The sequence below is a fragment of the Botryllus schlosseri genome, chromosome 12 (genome assembly GCF_051294905.1).
Source record: "Botryllus schlosseri isolate E-star chromosome 12, Bs_hap1, whole genome shotgun sequence".
Classification (NCBI taxonomy): Eukaryota; Metazoa; Chordata; class Ascidiacea; order Stolidobranchia; family Styelidae; genus Botryllus; species Botryllus schlosseri.
In genome coordinates this window covers 23615470-23625680 of record NC_137247.1, presented here as the reverse complement: position 1 = coordinate 23625680, position 10211 = coordinate 23615470, and positions in this window count along the sequence as shown.

Sequence of the window (10211 nt, the reverse complement as noted above, 5' to 3'; positions counted from 1 at the left end):
CGGGGGTGTCAACACAACTTGGGTCACGGACTGAATCGAAACCTTTTGACCGCTGGTGTGCCAGACCATTCCAGTAGTTCTTAAATATTACCTTAGAATGCATTGCCTTGTTTGTACTGGAATACTATATTATCAAGCTTATACAGATTAGTCCAAGTAGGCTATATCAAAAATCATGTGGGTTCCATTCTATACCAATACCTCTATTCGCAAAGAATGGAATTGCCAAAATATGATGATTGGCCATTCCAATGAAGCTATAAACCAATAAAACCGATGATACAGGATGGCAAATTTCTATGATATCTTCATTTTGATCGTGATGTGTTGACCCCGCGTATGCATTCGAAGAATAAAAGACATGAATTTGGTTCAATATTATTATATTATCATTCGGGTTTTTGTGGATGTCCGGGATCTTTTAAATCAGAAAAAGCACATCTACGCGACCAAAGCTACTTGGATTATATTCCATTTCTAACTATAATATTATCCATGTAACCTACACGCAGCGGTGGCGCGTTTTGGCCTCAGTGACTAGTTATCGTTTGGTTTCTATGTTCCGAGAAACTCTGATCTGAGTATGCACAGCTGTTTTGCCTTTTTGGAATTTCGTGTCAATGTCACATACTTGTTCGTATAGTGGTGACTAGACTGAGAACTCAACACTGACGTCGGGTGGCTGTAATGCGTTCTATGAACAATTGGACTTTTCTGTCTTGATGGATTATTTACGTCAGGGGTGTCAAACAACCGGCCCGCGGAGCAATACTGAGTATATTGAAATATGCTTATGTTATCCAGCAAATTTGTGAAAATGTTGGGATTTGTTGTAGGAAATACTTTCAATAAATAATCCCTTAAGACCGAAAATATCGAGCATGTCCATAGGCCTTATTATTGTAGGCCTCATTATAGTCCATCCGACTATTCTGTTGTGGTTTCACATTAGTTGCCACCAGACATGGGGTAATCGCGATTAGTAATCGTAATCGATTACGACGATTACAGCATTTTCAAGTAATCGTAATCGCAATCGATGACATTCGAAAAAAAAACCGAAGTAATCGTAATCGTAATCGACTACTTCCCATATCTAATCGATTTCTTTGTGAAAGAGCGATTACTTTTTATTTGTACAAGGACTATGACATAAACTCAACACTCGCGAACAAGGAAAATATATTATACCAAGTTAATGATAGCACAAACGTCTGATTTACAAACACCACTGCTCATTATTACGTCAGAAGTATTAGCTTAGCTCATGATTGCGTAAGAAGTATCCACACATTGTATGTAAATAGATATTCGCGACGTAGGCCTATACATTGTAGTGTGATTGTAAGAACACCTGCCCTGCGATATATCAGGTTATAACAACACTCCAGGCGCCACTATACCTCGCAGCAGGATAATAATCACCATTCTGCCTAGTTGCAAATGGTAATTTATGTATTGATGTTTGGTTAAATGTTATGCTTACAGTTAAACGCAATTTGTCTGTTGGTGTTTTGCGAGCAGCAGGCCTATGCAGTACGTACCAGGGATTGTGTGAACGTGAGGTTCACGTTCGCTTTCTGTGTGTGTTGAACCTCAGAAATTTAGAGGTTCACGCTCACAAACGAACCTTGGTAGGTTCTGAACTGTAAACCTTTTTTCATATAATACAGTTTTCACTTCATTATAACAGCTTTGGTTGAAATTTATTGCATTTCAACTGCTGGCCACTCAATGCATGGCGCTGGCAGCATAAAAAAATCAACACCAAGCGAGCATGCTCCTTGAGAATCTCAAAAATTATGCTCGAAATAACCAGCATTCCGTTGGTGAATATTTAGTGACTCTCTGCTGTGAGCTTGACTAGCATTGACACAACATCAAGAGCGAGATGCACTACATGTAGCCAGAGAATTATGCTTATTCGACCAATCAAAGGAATTGATATCGCTGTCTAATGTAAAAAATCTAGCAGGTGTGCGTGGTCAATCTTGACTTCATATGTTTATTGTATCATAAAAACAAAATCCATGGGATTGGGGTGCTGGCTACTGCTGTATAATTTGTTCATGGGGTAATATTGGTAGCAAGTATAGAATCCCGTTTCACACTCTGCTCAATATTAACGTCACAATACTCAGACGCCGAATACATTGTCGCGCTGGCCTGGACCGTTAAGGCGTAAGCTTATATTCCCTTGCAAGTCCTCGTCGAAATTGTTGGCAAAGCGATGGAAGATGTTGATTTTATGTGATTATTATACCATTTGATTGCCCCAGTTGAAACGTTTGCTGACGTTTAAAACGTCAATTTATACTTCAGCATAGTAGCATTATGTTGCCCGAGTCATCGCTATAGGTATCGTGTACATTAATATAGGCTATAACTTAACTAAAATGTAGGGTTGGAATTAGAAAAACGACGTCACGTGACGTCATGAGGTTCGCGTTCGTGTTCACACAGAACCTTTCAAAAAGGTTCACGTTCACACGAACCTGAACCTTTCAGAGGTTCACACAATCCCTAGTACGTACGTACACCGAGCAAAGATTTGTTATTTCGTACTCGCCAAATAAAACATTACAATTTCCACAACGAAGCATTAAAAAAATCAACAGCTGCTGATGTATATCATAACCGAACCGTTCTTTGCCGTTTCTCGTAACGGCAGCGTGCAGTATCTGTATTAAGTAGAAGGCAGAATTTTATGGTCACTTTATCTTATTTTCATGACTCTATACTTTAAACGGGCGCCAAACGTTATTTCGAAATCCTTTACCTGCTGCCATAGCCATCCGCTTTTATGCCATGATAGCGTGGGTTGTAGCTATAATAAGGACCAAAACAGCAATTCGTCCCGCACTCCGAACGTTAGTCTTGGCCCCCAATAAGGTGGTCAATTTTCAAGTTGAAGACTGAATTATCGTCAATAATATTAGTAATTGCATTATATTACTATTCATTTTTAAGCCTCTCTCAGCCCCCATAGTCAGATTTACCTGTGGAGCTGAGGGCACGTAATTCATGATTTATAACATCTGGTATGTTGTTGTAATTACTTTATTGTATGTTGTTAATTCGTGACCTCTGGTCTGTTATATATAACATCAAAAGATATTGCAGTCACCCAAACGTAGATGACGAAAAGAAAAACTTTCGTGAGACGCACGCACAAATAATTGCCCTGTCTTTATTCCTCTGTGGGTGGCCCGGGTGGCATTTGTATTGTGGGCTCAGATTTTAGGGATAGGATTATTAGTCACACACACCCGGCGCGGCTATTGACAATGGACACATGATCAAAGTTTTGGCCAAGGTCTTTCTTTACACTTCTTCGCAGTCGCATGTTGGCCGAAACTGCATCTGTCTTTGGTATGTCGTGGCTCGGTAATGACCGGCACTTAAATGCTTATTCCTGTAAATTATGCATACTTTTTTCATGGGGGTAAGAGGTATGCATTTCAAAATCAAGCTATCAAGAGACATTTAAATCGCGAAACCAAAAAAAAATGTTCAAGTTAATCAAATTTCACGAAAATACTTTATAATTTATGTTGGTTTTACCAACTATTTTTGAGTCCCCTTCGATCGCTCTCACCACCCTAATGGGGAGTTTGGGTGCGGCAGTTAAGGAACTGGCAAGAATGCAAATCGTTGGATGCGATAAATTGTCCCTTATTAAGTTGAGCAATGGGTAGGCTATATTATGACGTAACAAGCAAATAGCGCATCATTTATTGAGAAAGTTGTTGTTATCTGATTAGGCCTTTTCGACGCAATCCTTATATTGTCTTCAATATATCTTGTAAAATTGGTTCTAAGAAGCAAAATAAATGTAATCGTGAGTAATCGTGATTACTTTTCCAATGTAATCGTAATCCTAATCGACTACTTCCTGATTTTGCTGTAATCGTAATCGTAATCGCGTGATTCAGAAGTAATCGTAATCGCAATCGATTACATTCATGAAGTAATCACCCCATGTCTGGTTGCCACTAAGAACAGTGGTCGGCGACATTGACACCCTATTTCGATAATGCAAAGAATCGACACTAAGTTCAGTATGTTTTGAAAAATTGGACCAAAACGCAGTCATTGACAGAAGCGAAAACGCCAACGCGAAACTGTTATGTGCTATAGTTTACCTTTACATGAAGAATATATTAGTTATACAAAAATATAATTCAAATCACTGTTGTTTCACTGCGGTGTCACTTCCCATTTAAAGGGTCCCCAGACTCCAAACAAACCGGGATCGCAATTTAATAATAATATTGAACCAAGTTACAGCGGTCATGTTTACAGTTAAATCTCTTGTATTCCTCACTCCTCATACGCAGTGCGGGGGCCTACGATATTCGAATCATAGTTATCTGTGGTGTTTTATCGCTATAACGAGGTATTCGAAATTTAAAATGTCGATTTATGGGAAATATTATATGCCATTAATTTTGTAAGTTCGGGCGTAAACCGAAACGTGATTTTGCGCCAACATTTGAGTTGATATGATCTATTTTATTCTTGAAGGTGGCGACGTAATATTCTTCATTGGCTTGCTGTAGCTTAGATTATAGTACACAACAAAACAAGATGGAAAATTCGAGTTTTTGAGCGTATGTCTCATAGGTCCCATGATCGTGTGCCTTTGGACCCACCGGGTGAGGACCGATGATACATTCGAGCAAAAATTTTAAACGTTGATAAATATTTTTTGAAAAGGCGGATGGATATTCATGTAAATGTCCACGATAGGTATAGAGCTTGGATCAAAGTGCTGCCTCAGCAGAAGATCTGCTATTCTCGGCTGAATATTTAAGGGCCAGAGATAATTTTGTAATTATTGATCCATCGGTACCACATCTCCCCTACACGATACCTAGCGACAACACGGACACATTACGCCACCATGCAGAACTACATGCTGACTTTTTAAACGTCACCAAATGTATCGACTGGAGCAATCAAATGCTATAATAATCCTTTAAATGAATATCTTTTGTAGCTTTGTTAACAATTTCGACTTACCGGTTTAGGACAGACCGGACAATGTATGGCGTCTGACTAATGCTACATTGATATTGGGCAGAATGAAAAACGGGTTTCTATACTTGCTACCGGTAGTATCCCAAAACTTGCTACCGGTAGTACCCCATAAACAAGTTATACTGTTAGTTAACATTCAAATGATGCTGGGATTTGGTTTTTATGATACAATACGTATCAAGTCAAGGTGGATCCCGTACGCCTGCTATATATAAAACATTCGACAACGATGTATTCTTTATATCAATTTCATTGATTGGTTGAGTAAGCATCATTCGCTGACTACATGTAGTGTATTTCGTTCTTGATGTTATGTGATTGCGGGTCAAGCTCACAGCAGAGAGTCACTAAATATTCACAAACGAAAAACTGAATATTTCCAGCAAACTATTGCAACAAAGCAAGTGAAATGTTGGGACTAGCATGGTGCATGCTCTTTAAGTGTTGATTTTGTTGTCCTACCAGCGCCATGCATGGAGTGGTCCGAAGTTGAAATGAAAAGAATTTCAACATATAATATATATATAATATATAAAAAAACGTCAACAGTGCGGTACCTAAAAAGGTTCGCTTGTGAACGTGAATCTATAAATTTCTGAGGTTCACACACAAAACGCGAACGTGAACCTCACGTTCAAACCGTCCCGACTAGAATATGATAAAAGAAAGCTCCGGAGCTTATTTCCGCCAGATCCCAACCATGACTAAGACACTTGTCTCCACTGTAAACTACATTTTATTAGGCTGTAATTTTTAATTAGAACAGCAGAAAGGCAGACAACATATATTAATTGCAACCAGAGGTGGTCAACTTAGTCAAGAAAGCTACTCAAGTAGAAGTAGAAGTAGTGTCGAAAAAATCTACTCAAGTACGAGTAGAAGTACTTCGTACATGAGCAACTAAAAATTACTCGAAGTAGAAGTAGAATTGACTGGCTTTAAATCTACTCAAGTAAGTAAGAAGTTTTGCAAACGATCGTAATTCGTTCGCATGGACTGTCAAAAGCTGAAAATATAACTATGCGGAAGGTGCAGAGAGCTTGATTCATATTGATGCATCCCAGGAAATGTCAATTTTTGACAGAATAGGCAATCGTCCACATCATGGGATGTAAATGATAGTATTGATATGGAAATGCGATACTAATCCTTTGTTTACTCGAATATCCCATCTAGAGAATATCATGGTATGGCGCCCTTCCCCATATTATAAGGCCCCCAGTTCAGTCGACAAGCAATATGGACAAGTTGTGTTGAATACGGCTTTAACATTTTGCGCGATTAGTATACGTTAATTAAAAATATGGCAAACCGTAAAATGTCATACAGTGTATAGTTTTATTTTCGGAAAATATAAGGCATTACTACACTTGCTTTTATACTTCAACATGTATGTTCTCGAGACAAAAGAACTGAAACTATAATTAGAGCTCAACGTATAATACTCGTAATTGAAAGAAGAATACAAATACTACTTCTATAAAGCGGAAAATATATTTCATGTTTTTGTCCAGAAAGTTTCAAGGGTGGTCTGTTAAAACAGGTTTAACGTCAAAAGAAGTCAAAGTCCACTTTTCCAGATTAGGACACGTCATGGGCTGCTAGGTATTATAGGTAATTGCTAGATGGCGATACGGTAGTTTCAAACGTTATGGGGGCCATACTTATACTCAGGGCCGTAACTGCCGCACCCCAAACCCCCCAATTGGGGGGGGGACCGAGCTCGAAGGGGGCCCAAAATTATATCCTGAATTAGCATAAATTATAGAGTATTTTTTGAAAATTTGTGCAACTTATTCAAAAATTTTTCGCGCAGGGCGCGATTTCAAGTTGCCAAATTTCTTTATTATTGGATACTTTTCCCCCAAGAAAAAATACGCAACATTTATAGAAATGGGCATATAAGCGTTGGCCATTACCGCGCCACGACGAACCAAGACGTATAAAATCTTAGCCATGCAATATGCGACTCCAAGAAGTGTGCCAGAACGATCGGCAGCGAGAAAACTTCTGCCGAAAGGGACTGCCCTTATACTGACCGAAAACTTCGATATATATACAAATTACATATAGGCTTGATTGTCCATAGGCGCCTGAATGACTGGCGCCGAATGTCTTGGCAACCTGAACCATAAAAGACAAATGCCATCCCGCTGGGAAAAATTAAATGGCAATGAAGAAATACCAATTTGAAATCGTGTGTACTTTTAGTTTAGTACGTTTGGGCGATTCTATATTTTTTGATATAGCAGACACCAGGTCACGAAATAACATCATGTAACCAAGTCATACCAACGGGTACGCCCGCCCGAATATGTTTAATTATTATTTACGGGCTCTACAGTTTCGAAGACACCTCACTAAGCTATACCGCTAAATATGAGTAGAGAGGACAAGAAATTTATAGCAATATATATGCAATTCCCGATCTTATGGACCGATTTATCATGAATTATCGAAAATTTTCGCGCATGGCGCTGGCTCACGAAACGGTACCACTATAACTTCGTGGTAAAAGTGAACAACGTGATGGGGGACGGTTTATCACCTAATGGAAGCCCATGACTCAAGTTTTTTTGGGGGCCTGACGAAGTGCTGTTTCGTTCCTGTCAACGGGTATACACCCGGAGATGTTTAACTATTATTGAGGGTTCCTACTAGGGTTCTGGTTTAAATCAGGCAGTGTGATTTAAATCACGTTTTTTTCGTTGATTTTTGATTTTAATTTTACCATTTTGATTTTATTGATTACTTTGGTTCTTTCAAATTTTCTGACGAGATGCGTGAATGTGGTTTATTATCGGACAATCATGTGCATTTTATATAAACCGTATATAGCATCTCGTCACTGGTATAGTTCAGCTATTTGACAGACAGGCGGGAAAAGAGCAAAGAGCGATAGTCAATCAATATGTTAGCGTTTTGCTGTGGATACTGGTTAATTGTCTGGGACATGTTGCTGCTATTTCCGAGGCACTGCTGAGATACAGCAAGCGAAGTGCAATCGGGAGTCTCTATCGAATTTGAAAAAATACCTCACCTCTGATCCAGTTTTCTGGCCGAAACCACTCCATCGATCAAGATGAAGATACAGCTATTATGGATGGTCCCGATTTGACTAAACATTTTTCTCGCTACTAGAACCGATCAGTAATTATTCGGCCGACCCATCATTATCACATAGGTTTTCAGCTATCATTACCACATAGGTTGAACGTTTTCAGCTAGCTGGATGAAAATTCACTGCCCCACATTATTAAAGTTTAAGCGTTATTCTTCATCACCTTGATTGACATGGTCGTCATTCATCCCATTTTCTTTTGTTCGTGTTGTTGTTATTATGAGTAAAAAAAACATAAAAATAAAAAAAATCTTGATTTGAATTATTTAATTGATTAAAATCGATATTAATCAAGGGAAAAATGATTTAAACCAGAACCCTAGTTCCTACCTTTTCAAACACACCTCACTCAGCTCTACCGGTAAATCAGATTACGTGAGCAGAGAGAGGGTAAAAATTAATAGCAATATATATGCAATTCCCGATCATATTGACCGATTCATTCATGAATTATAGAAATTTCTTCGCGCTTCGCGCGGTCAGCCGAGTAAAGCTGACGCACTAAACGGACACCCAATGTAGGTGTCAGGTAGCGGTAAACAGCGTAGAGCCTTAGGGGGGTCTGGGGGGCGAAACCCCCCAGAAGTTAGGTTTATCACCCTGTGGGGGGCCCAAGACCAACGTTTTGGGGGGGGGCTGACGAAGTGCTGTTACGGCCCTGCTTATACTGTGATGAAATATTTGGTATAGGTGGCAATGCGGTGTCAACGGAACCACGCAGCCCGGTATCTAAATTATATTCAGCGATACTGTTGTTAAAACATATTATTCACTCCATATCTACTGTACGTGGAGCGCAACGAAAATTCAGTGTATTACATGACTTTTATGAAAATTAAATGTTGTTACTACGTGAAAACAGCCCCGAAATTCCTTACACTATCTTTCTTACTGGAGGGATTAAACTACTTCTACTTGACAAACTGAAAGTAGCGAGAAGTAAGTAAGTAGTTCACAAAATATTCCGAAGTAGAAGTAGTAGCGGAAAAATATATACTTGAGTAAGTACCAGAAATAGAGGAAAACTACTTGAGTACTTCGAAAAAGTAGAAGTACTTCGTTACTGACAACCTCTGATTGCAACTATGGAAAGAGGCAGGAGATACTAAACGCACGGTCATAGTGCTAGGCCTACTTTCGATTTCAAGGTGTCTCAAAATTTTGTTTCAAATTGTTATGCGTTCACTATTTCCACTTATAATAACTTTTATACGAATACATTACACCAAAAGGAAGCATTTATTGTTCCGGATTCCTCAGCTGCAGGCATATCTCGTCTGAAATCATTGATTGTTAAACGTACAGTTGTACGAAAAGTTAGAACGAATAAAAATTCGTTGAGACAGCGAACCCGCAATATCTCACCTAAACAACTTGCAATAGAGAATAAATTGTTAACTGCATGACATTGGGAAATATCTCCAAGAATACCGCCGTTTGCAATGCCTAGCAATCGAAACCCGACAGCCAGCAAACATTAATGTAATGGCATAGGTTGAGTAGAGGTGGTGTCGAGAATATGGTGAACGACAGAGCTTTTCCGATTTTTGATGTACATCCTCGGATACGCCCGAAGCGTCCTTATGAATCACACTATTAATTACAATATTACTCCGAAAACAATTGATGCAGCGATTACCACATGGCATTAAAACTCGGAATCTGAGACAATGTAGTGGTATTATACCGTCGAGAATGATGTCTCACAGGAAAAGAGTCGCATCGTGGAATACAATTCCCTCTTACAAATCAAGTAAGTCACTGCGACGACTATGTGGTATATCTGGTTCCTATGAATTGCGTAGAAAACAACCTTGGAACTGAGATGTTTCGGAATAAGTTATATGACAATAGGAAGGCTATCGGCAATATGAAACTTACGTATTAACACAAAGTATTCATTACATGTCGATGATTTCCTTGTTTTCGTTTCGCAACGCCTGGAATAATTGCGCAATATTGTTGCGGGCGTGACAAATCACGTGCGTAAACACTCGCGAGTAATTGCACAGTGCACCTGCACACGCGAGCACGAAAGCGATGTACT